Here is a 14,668-nt window from a genome sequence, read left to right as displayed (position 1 = left end):
TAGGATTAGGGGACGGGTGAGGGTCAGGTTTCGCGGAAGGGTTAAAGTTAGGGTTCGGGCTAGGGTTAGGTTTAGGGGATGGGGACGGTTTAGGGTCCAGGTGAGGGTACGACAACGCTTTAGGGGGAGCGTACGTGTGAGGGCACGGGTGAGTGTCAGCGTACGGGTTAGGATTAGGGGACGGGTGAGGGTCAGGCTTCGGGGAAGGGTTAGGGTTAGGGTTCGGGCTAGGGTTAGGGTTAGGGGCCGGGGACGGTTTAGGGTCCAGGTGAGGGTACGACAACGCTTTAGGGGGAGCGTACGTGTGAGGGCGCGGGTGAGTGTCAGTGTACGGGTTAGGATTAGGGGACGGGTGAGGATCAGGCTTCGGGGAAGGGTTAGGGTTAGGGTTCGGGCTAGGGTTAGGGTTAGGGGACGGGGACGGTTTAGGGTCCAGGTGAGGGTACGACAACGCTTTAGGGGCAGAGTACGTGTGAGGGCGTGGGTGAGTGTCAGCGTACGAGTTAGGATTAGGGGACGGGTGAGGGTCAGGCTTCGGGGAAGGGTTAGGGTTCGGGCTAGGGTTAGGGTTAGGGGACGGGGACGGTTTAGGGTCCAGGTGAGGGTACGACAACGCTTTAGGGGGAGCGTACGTGTGAGGGCGCGGGTGAGTGTCAGCGTACGGGTTAGGATTAGGGGACGGGTGAGGGTCAGGCTTCGGGGAAGGGTTAGGGTTAGGGTTCGGGCTAGGGTTAGGGTTAGGGGACGGGGACGGTTTAGGGTCCAGGTGAGGGTACGACAACGCTTTAGGGGGAGCGTATGTGTGAGGGCGCGGGTGAGTGTCAGCGTACGGGTTAGGATTAGGGGACGGGTGAGTGTCAGGCTTCGGGGAAGGGTTAGGGTTAGGGTTCGGGCTAGGGTTAGGGTTAGGGGATGGGGACGGTTTAGGGTCCAGGTGAGGGTACGACAACGCTTTAGGGGGAGCGTACGTGTGAGGGCGCGGGTGAGTGTCACCGTACGGGTTAGGATTAGGGGACGGGTGAGGGTCAGGCTTCGGGGAAGGGTTAGGGTTAGGGTTCGGGCTAGGGTTAGGGTTAGGGGACGGGGACGGTTTAGGGTCCAGGTGAGGGTACGACAACGCTTTAGGGGGAGCCTACGTGTGAGGGCGCGGGTGAGTGTCAGCGTACGGTTTAGGATTAGGGGACGGGTGAGGGTCAGGCTTCGGGGAAGGGTTAGGGTTAGGGTTCGGGCTAGGGTTAGGGTTAGGGGACGGGGACGGTTTAGGGTCCAGGTGAGGGTACGACAACGCTTTAGGGGGAGCGTACGTGTGAGGGCGCGGGTGAGTGTCAGCGTACGGGTTAGGATTAGGGGACGGGTGAGGGTCAGGCTTCGGGGAAGGGTTAGGGTTAGGGTTCGGGCTAGGGTTAGGGTTAGGGGACGGGGACGGTTTAGGGTCCAGGTGAGGGTACGACAACGCTTTAGGGGGAGCGTACGTGTGAGGGCGCGGGTGTGTGTCAGCGTACGGGTTAGGATTAGGGGACGGGTGAGGGTCAGGCTTCGGGGAAGGGTTAGGGTTAGGGTTCGGGCTAGGGTTAGGGTTAGGGGACGGGGACGGTTTAGGGTCCAGGTGAGGGTACGACAACGCTTTAGGGGGAGCGTATGTGTGAGGGCGCGGGTGAGTGTCAGCGTACGGGTTAGGATTAGGGGACCGGTGAGGATCAGGTTTCGGGGAAGGGTTAGGGTTAGGGTTCGGGCTAGGGTTAGGGTTAGGGGCCGGGGCCGGTTTAGGGTGCAGGTGAGGGTACGACAACGCTTTAGGGGGAGCGTACGTGTGAGGGCGCGGGTGAGTGTCAGCGTACGGGTTAGGATTAGGGGATGGGTGAGGGTCAGGCTTCGGGGAAGGGTTAGGGTTAGGGTTCGGGCTAGGGTTAGGGTTAGGGGACGGGGACGGTTTAGGGTCCAGGTGAGGGTATGACAACGCTTTAGGGGGAGCGTACTTGTGAGGGCGTGGGTGAGTGTCAGCGTACGGGTTAGGATTAGGGGACGGGTGAGGGTCATGCTTCGGGGAAGGGTTAGGGTTAGGGTTCGGGCTAGGGTTAGGGTTAGGGGACGGGGACGGTTTAGGGTCCAGGTGAGGGTACGACAACGCTTTAGGGGGAGCGTACGTGTGAGGGCGCGGGTGAGTGTCAGCGTACGGGTTAGGATTAGGGGACGGGTGAGGGTCAGTCTTCGGGGAAGGGTTAGGGTTAGGGTGCGGGCTAGGGTTAGGGTTAGGGGACGGGGACGGTTTAGGGTCCAGGTGAGGGTACGACAACGTTTTAGGGGGAGCGTACGTGTGAGGGCGTGGGTGAGTGTCAGCGTACGGGTTAGGATTAGGGGAAGGGTGAGGGTCAAGCTTCGGGGAAGTGTTAAGGTTAGGGTTCGGGCTAGGGTTAGGGTTAGGGGACGGGGACGGTTTAGGGTCCAGGTGAGGGTACGACAACGCTTTAGGGGGAGCGTACGTGTGAGGGCGTGGGTGAGTGTCAGCGTACGGGTTAGGATTAGGGGACGTGTGAGGGTCAGGCTTCGGGGAAGGGTTAGGGTTAGGGTTCGGGCTAGGGTTAGGGTTAGGGGACGGGGACGGTTTAGGGTCCAGGTGAGGGTACGACAACGCTTTAGGGGGAGCGTATGTGTGAGGGCGCGGGTGAGTGTCAGCGTACGGGTTAGGATTAGGGGACGGGTGATGGTCAGGCTTCGGGGAAGGGTTAGGGTTAGGGTTCGGGCTAGGGTTAGGGTTAGGGGACGGGGCCGGTTTAGGGTCCAGGTGAGGGTACGACAACGCTTTAGGGGGAGCGTACGTGTGAGGGCGCGGGTGAGTGTCAGCGTACGGGTTAGGATTAGGGGACGGGTGATGGTCAGGCTTCGGGGAAGGGTTAGGGTTAGTGTTCGGGCTAGGGTTAGGGTTAGGGGACGGGGACGGTTTAGGGTCCAGGTGAGGGTACGACAACGCTTTAGGGGGAGCGTACGTGTGAGGGCGCGGGTGAGTGTCAGCGTACGGGTTAGGATTAGGGGATGGGTGAGGGTCAGGCTTCGGGGAAGGGTTAGGGTTAGGGTTCGGGCTAGGGTTAGGGTTAGGGGACGGGGACGGTTTAGGGTCCAGGTGAGGGTACGACAACGCTTTAGGGGGAGCGTACGTGTGAGGGCGCGGGTGAGTGTCATCGTACGGGTTAGGATTAGGGGACGGGTGAGGGTCAGGCTTCGGGGAAGGGTTAGGGTTAGGGTTCGGGCTAGGGTTAGGGTTAGGGGACGGGGACGGTTTAGGGTCCAGGTGAGGGTACGACAACGCTTTAGGGGGAGCGTACGTGTGAGGGCGCGGGTGAGTGTCAGCGTACGGGTTAGGATTAGGGGACGGGTGAGGGTCAGGTTTCGCGGAAGGGTTAAAGTTAGGGTTCGGGCTAGGGTTAGGTTTAGGGGATGGGGACGGTTTAGGGTCCAGGTGAGGGTACGACAACGCTTTAGGGGGAGCGTACGTGTGAGGGCACGGGTGAGTGTCAGCGTACGGGTTAGGATTAGGGGACGGGTGAGGGTCAGGCTTCGGGGAAGGGTTAGGGTTAGGGTTCGGGCTAGGGTTAGGGTTAGGGGCCGGGGACGGTTTAGGGTCCAGGTGAGGGTACGACAACGCTTTAGGGGGAGCGTACGTGTGAGGGCGCGGGTGAGTGTCAGTGTACGGGTTAGGATTAGGGGACGGGTGAGGATCAGGCTTCGGGGAAGGGTTAGGGTTAGGGTTCGGGCTAGGGTTAGGGTTAGGGGACGGGGACGGTTTAGGGTCCAGGTGAGGGTACGACAACGCTTTAGGGGCAGAGTACGTGTGAGGGCGTGGGTGAGTGTCAGCGTACGAGTTAGGATTAGGGGACGGGTGAGGGTCAGGCTTCGGGGAAGGGTTAGGGTTCGGGCTAGGGTTAGGGTTAGGGGACGGGGACGGTTTAGGGTCCAGGTGAGGGTACGACAACGCTTTAGGGGGAGCGTACGTGTGAGGGCGCGGGTGAGTGTCAGCGTACGGGTTAGGATTAGGGGACGGGTGAGGGTCAGGCTTCGGGAAAGGGTTAGGGTTAGGGTTCGGGCTAGGGTTAGGGTTAGGGGACGGGGACGGTTTAGGGTCCAGGTGAGGGTACGACAACGCTTTAGGGGGAGCGTACGTGTGAGGGCGCGGGTGAGTGTCAGCGTACGGGTTAGGATTAGGGGACGGGTGAGGGTCAGGCTTCGGGGAAGGGTTAGGGTTAGGGTTCGGGCTAGGGTTAGGGTTAGGGGACGGGGACGGTTTAGGGTCCAGGTGAGGGTACGACAACGCTTTAGGGGGAGCGTATGTGTGAGGGCGCGGGTGAGTGTCAGCGTACGGGTTAGGATTAGGGGACGGGTGAGGGTCAGGCTTCGGGGAAGGGTTAGGGTTAGGGTTCGGGCTAGGGTTAGGGTTAGGGGACGGGGACGGTTTAGGGTCCAGGTGAGGGTACGACAACGCTTTAGGGGGAGCGTACGTGTGAGGGCGCGGGTGAGTGTCAGCGTACGGGTTAGGATTAGGGGACGGGTGAGGGTCAGGCTTCGGGGAAGGGTTAGGGTTAGGGTTCGGGCTAGGGTTAGGGTTAGGGGACGGGGACGGTTTAGGGTCCAGGTGAGGGTACGACAACGCTTTAGGGGGAGCCTACGTGTGAGGGCGCGGGTGAGTGTCAGCGTACGGTTTAGGATTAGGGGACGGGTGAGGGTCAGGCTTCGGGGAAGGGTTAGGGTTAGGGTTCGGGCTAGGGTTAGGGTTAGGGGACGGGGACGGTTTAGGGTCCAGGTGAGGGTACGACAACGCTTTAGGGGGAGCGTACGTGTGAGGGCGCGGGTGAGTGTCAGCGTACGGGTTATGATTAGGGGACGGGTGAGGGTCAGGCTTCGGGGAAGGGTTAGGGTTAGGGTTCGGGCTAGGGTTAGGGTTAGGGGACGGGGACGGTTTAGGGTCCAGGTGAGGGTACGACAACGCTTTAGGGGGAGCGTATGTGTGAGGGCGCGGGTGAGTGTCAGCGTACGGGTTAGGATTAGGGGACCGGTGAGGATCAGGTTTCGGGGAAGGGTTAGGGTTAGGGTTCGGGCTAGGGTTAGGGTTAGGGGCCGGGGCCGGTTTAGGGTCCAGGTGAGGGTACGACAACGCTTTAGGGGGAGCGTACGTGTGAGGGCGCGGGTGAGTGTCAGCGTACGGGTTAGGATTAGGGGATGGGTGAGGGTCAGGCTTCGGGGAAGGGTTAGGGTTAGGGTTCGGGCTAGGGTTAGGGTTAGGGGACGGGGACGGTTTAGGGTCCAGGTGAGGGTACGACAACGCTTTAGGGGGAGCGTACGTGTGAGGGCGCGGGTGAGTGTCAGCGTACGGGTTAGGATTAGGGGACGGGTGAGGGTCAGGCTTCGGGGAAGGGTTAGGGTTAGGGTTCGGGCTAGGGTTAGGGTTAGGGGACGGGGACGGTTTAGGGTCCAGGTGAGGGTACGACAACGCTTTAGGGGGAGCGTATGTGTGAGGGCGCGGGTGAGTGTCAGCGTACGGGTTAGGATTAGGGGACCGGTGAGGATCAGGTTTCGGGGAAGGGTTAGGGTTAGGGTTCGGGCTAGGGTTAGGGTTAGGGGCCGGGGCCGGTTTAGGGTCCAGGTGAGGGTACGACAACGCTTTAGGGGGAGCGTATGTGTGAGGGCGCGGGTGAGTGTCAGCGTACGGGTTAGGATTAGGGGACGGGTGAGGGTCAGGCTTCGGGGAAGGGTTAGGGTTAGGGTTCGGGCTAGGGTTAGGGTTAGGGGACGGGGACGGTTTAGGGTCCAGGTGAGGGTACGACAACGCTTTAGGGGGAGCCTACGTGTGAGGGCGCGGGTGAGTGTCAGCGTACGGTTTAGGATTAGGGGACGGGTGAGGGTCAGGCTTCGGGGAAGGGTTAGGGTTAGGGTTCGGGCTAGGGTTAGGGTTAGGGGACGGGGACGGTTTAGGGTCCAGGTGAGGGTACGACAACGCTTTAGGGGGAGCGTACGTGTGAGGGCGCGGGTGAGTGTCAGCGTACGGGTTATGATTAGGGGACGGGTGAGGGTCAGGCTTCGGGGAAGGGTTAGGGTTAGGGTTCGGGCTAGGGTTAGGGTTAGGGGACGGGGACGGTTTAGGGTCCAGGTGAGGGTACGACAACGCTTTAGGGGGAGCGTATGTGTGAGGGCGCGGGTGAGTGTCAGCGTACGGGTTAGGATTAGGGGACCGGTGAGGATCAGGTTTCGGGGAAGGGTTAGGGTTAGGGTTCGGGCTAGGGTTAGGGTTAGGGGCCGGGGCCGGTTTAGGGTCCAGGTGAGGGTACGACAACGCTTTAGGGGGAGCGTACGTGTGAGGGCGCGGGTGAGTGTCAGCGTACGGGTTAGGATTAGGGGATGGGTGAGGGTCAGGCTTCGGGGAAGGGTTAGGGTTAGGGTTCGGGCTAGGGTTAGGGTTAGGGGACGGGGACGGTTTAGGGTCCAGGTGAGGGTACGACAACGCTTTAGGGGGAGCGTACGTGTGAGGGCGCGGGTGAGTGTCAGCGTACGGGTTAGGATTAGGGGACGGGTGAGGGTCAGGCTTCGGGGAAGGGTTAGGGTTAGGGTTCGGGCTAGGGTTAGGGTTAGGGGACGGGGACGGTTTAGGGTCCAGGTGAGGGTACGACAACGCTTTAGGGGGAGCGTATGTGTGAGGGCGCGGGTGAGTGTCAGCGTACGGGTTAGGATTAGGGGACCGGTGAGGATCAGGTTTCGGGGAAGGGTTAGGGTTAGGGTTCGGGCTAGGGTTAGGGTTAGGGGCCGGGGCCGGTTTAGGGTCCAGGTGAGGGTACGACAACGCTTTAGGGGGAGCGTACGTGTGAGGGCGCGGGTGAGTGTCAGCGTACGGGTTAGGATTAGGGGATGGGTGAGGGTCAGGCTTCGGGGAAGGGTTAGGGTTAGGGTTCGGGCTAGGGTTAGGGTTAGGGGACGGGGACGGTTTAGGGTCCAGGTGAGGGTACGACAACGCTTTAGGGGGAGCGTACGTGTGAGGGCGCGGGTGAGTGTCAGCGTACGGGTTAGGATTAGGGGACGGGTGAGGGTCAGGTTTCGCGGAAGGGTTAAAGTTAGGGTTCGGGCTAGGGTTAGGGTTAGGGGACGGGGACGGTTTAGGGTCCAGGTGAGGGTACGACAACGCTTTAGGGGGAGCGTACGTGTGAGGGCACGGGTGAGTGTCAGCGTACGGGTTAGGATTAGGTGACGGGTGAGGGTCAGGCTTCGGGGAAGGGTTAGGGTTAGGGTTCGGGCTATGGTTAGGGTTAGGGGACGGGGACGGTTTAGGGTCCAGGTGAGGGTACGACAACGCTTTAGGGGGAGCGTACGTGTGAGGGCGCGGGGGAGTGTCAGCGTACGGGTTAGGATTAGGGGACGGGTGAGGGTCAGGCTTCGGGGAAGGGTTAGGGTTAGGGTTCGGGCTAGGGTTAGGGTTAGGGGACGGGGACGGTTTAGGGTCCAGGTGAGGGTACGACAACGCTTTAGGGGGAGCGTATGTGTGAGGGCGCGGGTGAGTGTCAGCGTACGGGTTAGGATTAGGGGACCGGTGAGGATCAGGTTTCGGGGAAGGGTTAGGGTTAGGGTTCGGGCTAGGGTTAGGGTTAGGGGACGGGGACGGTTTAGGGTCCAGGTGAGGGTACGACAACGCTTTAGGGGGAGCGTACGTGTGAGGGCGCGGGTGAGTGTCAGCGTACGGGTTAGGATTAGGGGACGGGTGAGGGTCAGGCTTCGGGGAAGGGTTAGGGTTAGGGTTCGGGCTAGGGTTAGGGTTAGGGGACGGGGAAGGTTTAGGGTCCAGGTGAGGATACGACAACGCTTTAGGGGGAGCGTAAGTGTGAGGGCGCGGGTGAGTGTCAGCGTACGGGTTAGGATTAGGGGACGGGTGAGGGTCAGGCTTCGGGGAAGGGTTAGGGTTAGGGTTCGGGATAGGGTTAGGGTTAGGGGCCGGGGCCGGTTTAGGTTCCAGGTGAGAGTACGACAACGCTTTAGGGGGAGCGTACGTGTGAGGGCGCGGGTGAGTGTCAGCGTACGGGTTAGGATTAGGGGACGGGTGAGGGTCAGGCTTCGGGGAAGGGTTAGTGTTAGGGTTCGGGCTAGGGTTAGGGTTAGGGGACGGGGACGGTTTATGGTCCAGGTGAGGGTACGACAACGCTTTAGGGGGAGCGTACGTGTGAGGGCGCGGGTGAGTGTCAGCGTACGGGTTAGGATTAGGGGACGGGTGAGGGTCAGGCTTCGGGGAAGGGTTAGGGTTAGGGTTCGGGCTAGGGTTAGGGTTAGGGTACGGGTACGGTTTAGGGTCCAGGTGAGGGTACGACAACGCTTTAGGGGGAGCGTACGTGTGAGGGCGCGGGTGAGTGTCAGCGTACGGGTTAGGATTAGGGGACGGGTGAGGGTCAGGCTTCGGGGAAGGGTTAGGGTTAGGGTGCGGGCTAGGGTTAGGGTTAGGGGACGGGGACGGTTTAGGGTCCAGGTGAGGATACGACAACGCTTTAGGGGGAGCGTACGTGTGAGGGCGCGGGTGAGTGTCAGCGTACGGGTTAGGATTAGGGGACGGGTGAGGGTCAGGCTTCGGGGAAGGGTTAGGGTTAGGGTTCGGGCTAGGGTTAGGGTTAGGGGACGGGGACGGTTTAGGATCCAGGTGAGGGTACGACAACGCTTTAGGGGGAGCGTACGTGTGAGGGCGCGGGTGAGTGTCAGCGTACGGGTTAGGATTAGGGGACGGCTGAGGGTCAGGCTTCGGGGAAGGGTTAGGGTTAGGGTTCGGGCTAGGGTTAGGGTTAGGGGACGGGGACGGTTTAGGGTCCAGGTGAGGGTACGACAACGCTTTAGGGGGAGTGTACGTGTGAGGGCACGGGTGAGTGTCAGCGTACGGGTTAGGATTAGGGGACGGGTGAGGGTCAGGCTTCGGGGAAGGGTTAGGGTTAGGGTTCGGGCTAGGGTTAGGGTTAGGGGACGGGGACGGTTTAGGGTCCAGGTGAGGGTACGACAACGCTTTAGGGGGAGCGTACGTGTGAGGGCGCGGGTGAGTGTCAGCGTACGGGTTAGGATTAGGGGACGGGTGAGGGTCAGGCTTCGGGGAAGGGTTAGGGTTAGGGTTCGGGCTAGGGTTAGGGTTAGGGGACGGGGACGGTTTAGGGTCCAGGTGAGGGTACGACAACGTTTTAGGGGGAGCCTACGTGTGAGGGCGCGGGTGAGTGTCAGCGTACGGGTTAGGATTAGGGGACGGGTGAGGGTCAGGCTTCGGGGAAGGGTTAGGGTTAGGGTTCGGGCTAGGGTTAGGGTTAGGGGACGGGGACGGTTTAGGGTCCAGGTGAGGGTACGACAACGCTTTAGTGGGAGCCTACGTGTGAGGGCGCGGGTGAGTGTCAGCGTACGGGTTAGGATTAGGGGACGGGTGAGGGTCAGGCTTCGGGGAAGGGTTAGGGTTAGGGTTCGGGCTAGGGTTAGGGTTAGGGGACGGGGACGGTTTAGGGTCCAGGTGAGGGTACGACAACGCTTTAGGGGGAGCGTACGTGTGAGGGCGCGGGTGAGTGTCAGCGTACGGGTTAGGATTAGGGGACGGGTGTGGGTCAGGCTTCGGGGAAGGGTTAGGGTTAGGGTTCGGGCTAGGGTTAGGGTTAGGGGACGGGGACGGTTTAGGGTCCAGGTGAGGGTACGACAACGCTTTAGGGGGAGCCTACGTGTGAGGGCGCGGGTGAGTGTCAGCGTACGGGTTAGGATTAGGGGACGGGTGAGTGTCAGGCTTCGTGGAAGGGTTAGGGTTAGGGTTCGGGCTAGGGTTAGGGTTAGGGGACGGGGACGGTTTAGGGTCCAGGTGAGGGTACGACAACGCTTTAGGGGGAGCGTACGTGTGAGGGCGCGGGTGAGTGTCAGCGTACGGGTTAGGATTAGGGGACGGGTGAGGGTCAGGCTTCGGGGAAGGGTTAGGGTTAGGGTTCGGGCTAGGGTTAGGGTTAGGGGACGGGGACGGTTTAGGGTCCAGGTGAGGGTACGACAACGCTTTAGGGGGAGCCTACGTGTGAGGGCGCGGGTGAGTGTCAGCGTACGGGTTAGGATTAGGCGACGGGTGAGGGTCAGGCTTCGAGGAAGTGTTAGGGTTAGGGTTCGGGCTAGGGTTAGGGTTAGGGGACGGGGACGGTTTAGGGTCCAGGTGAGGGTACGACAACGCTTTAGGGGGAGCGTACGTGTGAGGGCGCGGGTGAGTGTCAGCGTACGGGTTAGGATTAGGGGACGGGTGAGGGTCAGGCTTCGGGGAAGGGTTAGGGTTAGGGTTCGGGCTAGGGTTAGGGTTAGGGGACGGGGACGGTTTAGGGTCCAGGTGAGGGTACGACAACGCTTTAGGGGGAGCGTACGTGTGAGGGCGCGGGTGAGTGTCAGCGTACGGGTTAGGATTAGGGGACGGGTGAGGGTCAGGCTTCGGGGAAGGGTTAGGGTTAGGGTTCGGCTAGGGTTAGGGTTAGGGGACGGGGACGGTTTAGGGTCCACGTGAGGGTACGACAACGCTTTAGGGGAGCGTACGTGTGAGGGCGCGGGTGAGTGTCAGCGTACGGGTTAGGATTAGGGGACGGGTGAGGGTCAGGCTTCGGGGAAGGGTTAGGGTTAGGGTTCGGGCTAGGGTTAGGGTTAGGGGACGGGGACGGTTTAGGGTCCAGGTGAGGGTACAACAACGCTTTAGGGGGAGCGTACGTGTGAGGGCGCGGGTGAGTGTCAGCGTACGGGTTAGGATTAGGGGACAGGTGAGGGTCAGGCTTCGGGGAAGGGTTAGGGTTAGGGTTCGGGCTAGGGTTAGGGTTAGGGGACGGGGACGGTTTAGGGTCCAGGTGAGGGTACGACAACGCTGAAGGGGGAGCGTACGTGTGAGGGCGCGGGTGAGTGTCAGTGTACGGGTTAGGATTAGGGGACGGGTGAGGGTCAGGCTTCGGGGAAGGGTTAGGATTAGGGTTCGGGCTAGGGTTAGGGTTAGGGGACGGGGTCGGTTTAGGGTCCAGGTGAGGGTACGACAACGCTTTAGGGGGAGCCTACGTGTGAGGGCGCGGGTGAGTGTCAGCGTACGGGTTAGGATTAGGGGACGGGTGAGGGTCAGGCTTCGGGGAAGGGTTAGGGTTAGGGTTCGGGCTAGGGTTAGGGTTAGGGGACGGGGACGGTTTAGGGTCCAGGTGAGGGTACGACAACGCTTTAGGGGGAGCCTACGTGTGAGGCCGCGGGTGAGTGTCAGCGTACGGGTTAGGATTAGGGGACGGGTGAGGGTCAGGCTTCGGGGAAGGGTTAGGGTTAGGGTTCGGGCTAGGGTTAGGGTTAGGGGACGGGGACGGTTTAGGGTCCAGGTGAGGGTACGACAACGCTTTAGGGGGAGCCTACGTGTGAGGGCGCGGGTGAGTGTCAGCGTACGGGTTAGGATTAGGGGACGGGTGAGGGTCAGGCTTCGGGGAAGGGTTAGGGTTAGGGTTCGGGCTAGGGTTAGGGTTAGGGGACGGGGACGGTTTAGGGTCCAGGTGAGGGTACGACAACGTTTTAGGGGGAGCCTACGTGTGAGGCCGCGGGTGAGTGTCAGCGTACGGGTTAGGATTAGGGGACGGGTGAGGGTCAGGCTTCGGGGAAGGGTTAGGGTTAGGGTTCGGGCTAGGGTTAGGGTTAGGGGACGGGGACGGTTTAGGGTCCAGGTGAGGGTACGACAACGCTTTAGGGGGAGCGTACGTGTGAGGGCGCGGGTGTCAGCGTACGGGTTAGGATTAGGGGACGGGTGAGGGTCAGGCTTCGGGGAAGGGTTAGGGTTAGTGTTCGGGCTAGGGTTAGGGTTAGGGGACGGGGACGGTTTAGGGTCCAGGTGAGGGTATGACAACGCTTTAGGGGGAGCGTACGTGTGAGGGCGCGGGTGAGTGTCAGCGTACGGGTTAGGATTAGGGGACGGGTGAGGGTCAGGCTTCGGGGAAGTGTTAGGGTTAGGGTTCGGGCTAGGGTTAGGGTTAGGGGACGGGGACAGTTTAGGGTCCAGGTGAGGGTACGACAACGCTTTAGGGGGAGCGTACGTGTGAGGGCGCGGGTGAGTGTCAGCGTACGGGTTAGGATTAGGGGACGGGTGAGGGTCAGGCTTCGGGGAAGGGTTAGGGTTAGGGTTCGGGCTAGGGTTAGTGTTAGGGGACGGGGACGGTTTAGGGTCCAGTTGAGGGTACGACAACGCTTTAGGGGGAGCGTACGTGTGAGGGCGCGGGTGAGTGTCAGCGTACGGGTTAGGATTAGGGGACGGGTGAGGGTCAGGCTTCGGGGAAGGGTTAGGGTTAGGGTTCGGGCTAGGGTTAGGGTTAGGGGACGGGGACGGTTTAGGGTCCAGGTGAGGGTACGACAACGCTTTAGGGGGAGCGTACGTGTGAGGGCGCGGGTGAGTGTCAGCGTACGGGTTAGGATTAGGGGACGGGTGAGGGTCAGGCTTCGGGGAAGGGTTAGGGTTAGGGTTCGGGCTAGGGTTAGGGTTAGGGGACGGGGACGGGGACGGTTTAGGGTCCAGGTGAGGGTACGACAACGCTTTAGGGGGAGCCTACGTGTGAGGGCGCGGGTGAGTGTCAGCGTACGGGTTAGGATTAGGGGATGGGTGAGGGTCAGGTTTCGGGGAAGGGTTAGGGTTAGGGTTCGGGCTAGGGTTAGGGTTAGGGGACGGGGACGGTTTAGGGTCCAGGTGAGGGTACGACAACGCTTTAGGGGGAGCGTACGTGTGAGGGCGCGGGTGAGTGTCAGCGTACGGGTTAAGATTAGGGGACGGGTGAGGGTCAGGCTTCGGGGAAGGGTTAGGGTTAGGATTCGGGCTAGGGTTAGGGTTAGGGGACGGGGACGGTTTAGGGTCCAGGTGAGGGTACGACAACGCTTTAGGGGGAGCCTACGTGTGAGGGCGCGGGTGAGTGTCAGCGTACGGGTTAGGATTAGGGGACGGGTGAGGGTCAGGCTTCGGGGAAGGGTTAGGGTTAGGTTTCGTGCTAGGGTTAGGGTTAGGGGACGGGGACGGTTTAGGGTCCAGGTGAGGGTACGACAACGTTTTAGGGGGAGCCTACGTGTGAGGCCGCGGGTGAGTGTCAGCGTACGGGTTAGGATTAGGGGACGGGTGAGGGTCAGGCTTCGGGGAAGGGTTAGGGTTAGGGTTCGGGCTAGGGTTAGGGTTAGGGGACGGGGACGGTTTAGGGTCCAGGTGAGGGTACGACAACGCTTTAGGGGGAGCGTACGTGTGAGGGCGCGGGTGAGTGTCAGCGTACGGGTTAAGATTAGGGGACGGGTGAGGGTCAGGCTTCGGGGAAGTGTTAGGGTTAGGGTTCGGGCTAGGGTTAGGGTTAGGGGACGGGGACGGTTTAGGGTCCAGGTGAGGGTATGACAACGCTTTAGGGGGAGCGTACGTGTGAGGGCGCGGGTGAGTGTCAGCGTACGGGTTAGGATTAGGGGACGGGTGAGGGTCAGGCTTCGGGGAAGGGTTAGGGTTAGGGTTCGGGCTAGGGTTAGGGTTAGGGGACGGGGACGGTTTAGGGTCCAGGTGAGGGTACGACAACGCTTTAGGGGGAGCGTACGTGTGAGGGCGCGGGTGAGTGTCAGCGTACGGGTTAGGATTAGGGGACGGGTGAGGGTCAGGCTTCGGGGAAGGGTTAGGGTTAGGGTTCGGGCTAGGGTTAGGGTTAGGGGACGGGGACGGTTTAGGGTCCAGGTGAGGGTACGACAACGCTTTAGGGGGAGCGTACGTGTGAGGGCGCGGGTGAGTGTCAGCGTACGGGTTAGGATTAGGGGACGGGTGAGGGTCAGGCTTCGGGGAAGGGTTAGGGTTAGGGTTCGGGCTAGGGTTAGGGTAAGGGGACGGGGACGGTTTAGGGTCCAGGTGAGGGTACGACAACGCTTTAGGGGGAGCGTACGTGTGAGGGCGCAGGTGAGTGTCAGCGTACGGGTTAGGATTAGGGGACGGGTGAGGGTCAGGCTTCGGGGAAGGGTTAGGGTTAGTGTTCGGGCTAGGGTTAGGGTTAGGGGACGGGGACGGTTTAGGGTCCAGGTGAGGGTACGACAACGCTTTAGGGGGAGCGTACGTGTGAGGGCGCGGGTGAGTGTCAGCGTACGGGTTAGGATTAGGGGACGGGTGAGGGTCAGGCTTCGGGGAAGGGTTAGGGTTAGGGTTCGGGCTAGGGTTAGGGTTAGGGGACGGGGACGGTTTAGGGTCCAGGTGAGGGTACGACAACGCTTTATGGGGAGCGTACGTGTGAGGCCGCGGGTGAGTGTCAGCGTACGGGTTAGGAATAGGGGACGGGTGAGGGTCAGGCTTCGGGGAAGGGTTAGGGTTAGGGTTCGGGCTAGGGTTAGGGTTAGGGGACGGGGACGGTTTAGGGTCCAGGTGAGGGTATGACAACGCTTTAGGGGGAGCGTACGTGTGAGGGCGCGGGTGAGTGTCAGAGTACGGGTTAGTATTAGGGGACGGGTGAGGGTCAGGTTTCGGGGAAGGGTTAGGGTTAGGGTTCGGGCTAGGGTTAGGGTTAGGGGACGGGGACGGTTTAGGGTCCAGGTGAGGGTACGACAACGTTTTAGGGGGAGCCTACGTGTGAGGGCGTGGGTGAGTGTCAGCGTACGGTTTAGGATTAGGGGACGGGTGAGGGTCAGGCTTCGGGGAAGTGTTAGGGTTAGGTTTCGGGCTACG

This window comes from Orcinus orca, chromosome 16 (assembly GCF_937001465.1).
Source record: "Orcinus orca chromosome 16, mOrcOrc1.1, whole genome shotgun sequence".
Lineage (NCBI taxonomy): Eukaryota > Metazoa > Chordata > Mammalia > Artiodactyla > Delphinidae > Orcinus > Orcinus orca.
Note: the sequence above shows the minus strand (reverse complement) of the source record.